This window comes from Manis javanica, chromosome 14 (assembly GCF_040802235.1).
Source record: "Manis javanica isolate MJ-LG chromosome 14, MJ_LKY, whole genome shotgun sequence".
In the NCBI taxonomy this organism is placed as follows: domain Eukaryota; kingdom Metazoa; phylum Chordata; class Mammalia; order Pholidota; family Manidae; genus Manis; species Manis javanica.
This window is the reverse complement of record NC_133169.1, coordinates 46510483-46513350: the sequence shown is the minus strand read 5'-3', so window position 1 is coordinate 46513350 and position 2868 is coordinate 46510483. Positions and strand designations below refer to the sequence as shown.

At 38.6% G+C, this 2868-nt stretch overlaps 1 pseudogene; it reads right to left on the bottom strand.

Moving 5' to 3' along the window:
• Positions 1-765: 765 nt before the first annotated feature.
• On the bottom strand, positions 766-1692 carry LOC108396251 (olfactory receptor 2AK2-like; annotated as a pseudogene).
• Positions 1693-2868: the final 1176 nt, after the last annotated feature.

The window sequence follows — 2868 nt, the reverse complement described above, 5'->3', positions numbered from 1 at the left end:
CATTAAAAATTAGAAGTAATGGATAAACCATAATATCAGGCAATTTCAGAAGTAAATATAAAAAAGCTAAAGATAAAAACTCCAATGAAGAGTAACTGGTATTTTAAAAATTCTATACAATATAAAAGAAATGTTTTCACTAAAATGTATGTTTTATTTTGGAAATCACAAGTACTGAGTCACATGGCAAAAAGAAAGAGAGATGAAACAAATTTTTAACGTATCTTAACAGAACACTATTTAATTAATTTGTGCTAAAACATACAGGGTATCAATAAATATTTCAATAATTCCATGTCATATCATGAGAAAAAGAATTTTCATAGGAAAAATATTTAGAAAATAGTATATACTTGAAATTTTTATTATTATACCATTTACAGTGGTAGTTAGGGAATATACATCTAAATTCTTCTAATAAAGGAAATTGGTAAATGATGTTCTTCTCTTTAAAAAATCTGTGTACTTTTTATAAAATGAACAAATGTAATATAATAATAGAAATTATTGCATATATTAAATGAACAAAATATCACCATTTTTGTTATCATTCACTGCTGAGGTACACATGATCTATAAGAAAACGACCATGATAAATTGTATCACTACAGAAGGCATTATATGTTTTCCCCTATTTCTCAAATACATGGTGTCACTGGTTAAATGCACATGGATATGTCTATATACATACCTGTTAATTCCATTTCAAAGCAGAAGCTCATGCTGTAGTGGATTCACATTGCAAACAACAGCACCACACAGCCCTCATTTCCTGAGAAGCGTCCTGAGGGCTCTGGCGATGTCCTTGTTCCGCAGGCTGTAGATGAGGGGGTTGAGAGTGGGCGTGAGGATGGTGTAGAAGATGGAGAGCACTTCATCCCGCTCAGGGGGGTGGTAGGACTTGGGCAGAAAGTACTTGAAGATGGCAGCCCCGTAGAACAGAGACACCACAGTCAAGTGAGAAGAGCAAGTAGCCAAGGTTTTCCTGAGCCCCAGGCTCGAGCGCATGCCCAGCACAGTGAACAGTATGCGTCCATAGGAGGCCAGAATGGCTGAGATGGGAGGAAGGAGAAAAATCACCCCACTGACTAAAACGCCCTTTTCATACTGGGAAGTATCAGCACAGACCAGTTTCAGTAAGTGTGGGATCTCACAAAAGAAATGATGGATTTGCCTAGACGCACAGTCAGGGAGATTCATAGTATAGATAACATGGATGGAGGCATTGAGCAGTGCGCCCAGCTAGGACGTGAGCACCAGGAGTGTGCAGACCCTGGGGCGCATGAGGATGGGGTAGTGCAGTGGATGGCAGATGGCCACATAGCGGTCATAAGCCATGACGGCCAGCAGCAGGCACTCGGTCCCCACAAAGCTCGTGAAGAGGACCATCTGAATGCTACACCCCAAGAAGGAGATGTGATGATCCTCAGAGAGAAAGTCCCGGGCCATTTTGGGGACAAATGTAGAGATGTACAAGAGGTCCATGAGGGAGAGCTGGCCGAGCAGGAAGTACATGGGACTGTGGAGCTGAGGGTCAGCCCTAATGAGGGCGATTATTGTGGTGTTGCCCAAGAGGGCCACCAGGAGATCCAGCATGGTGAGGGCAAAGAAGGTCCAGGGAGCTGAGGTGCCTTGAAACAGATCCGAGAGGAGGAAGTCACGCCCTGAAGTCTGGTTGTTCTGACATGACATTCTCTTGCTCCTAATTTGCAAATGTAAAGATCTTTTTAAAATAATTGTAATTATAAGCATTATTTTTAGAGTTTGGAGAAAATTTTCAAATTAATTCCTACACCACTTCCCAATATCTCAGGTCTGTTCCCTTCCTGCCATTCATCTTTTAGTATTCATGAATAAATATATTTTCCTTTCAGCAGACTTTACTAAGAAATCTTAAGAGATCATCTATAACACATTCCACCCTAGGGATTATGGCATATTTGTTTTTTATATTTTAATATATAGTTTAAATATATGTTTGCTGTTAAATTTGCAACAGCATGAATGGAGCTAAAGGGTATTATGCTCAGTGAAATAAGCCAGGCAGAGAGAGACAAGTTTCAAATGATTTCACTCATTTTTGGAGTATAACAGCAAAGCAAGACTGAAGGAACAAAACAGAAGCAGGATCACAGACTCCAAGAAGGGACTAGTGATTAATAATGGGAAGCAGTTGGACTGGGTGGTTGTGGAGGGAGGGAGAAGGGGATTAAGGGACACTACAATTTGCACTCACAATATAGGTAGGTCATGGGGACATCAGTACAGCATGGAGAAGACAAGTAGTGACTCTATACCATCTTACTGCAATGGGGTGTGTGGGAGACTTTATAATATGGGTGAATGTTGAAACCACAATGTTGTTGATGTGAAACCTTCATAAGATTGTATATCAATGACACTTAAATAAAAAAGTAAAAACATGAGCAGTGATTATGTAGATGATAGTCTTTGAAGATTCATATTTAAATTTGTGTTTTAAATAATCCAAGCAAATAAGTAAACTAATTGGACAATGAACAACATAGATGCTGTGTATCTTACATGCCTATTATTTATATGTCTACAATCTGAATTTCTAAATGTGGAGGACCTTAACATGTAGTGATTAGGCATAAAGAAGTCAAACATGACAGGAATTTTTTCTGTTTTATGGCTGGAAACCAATACAATATTGTATATCAAGAAAAAATAAAAGAGTGCATGGTGGAGAGCAGGTTACACAATGGAAATGTTTTCTAACTCAAAGAAACTGAATAAGTGTCTTACCGATGGTAACTCAGCAGCAATGTCACTGCTGGAACAAACACAAGGCTATCCTTTCTTTTCTTTACTTTTTGGTCTTGTTCCATTGTGAACTTAGTATAA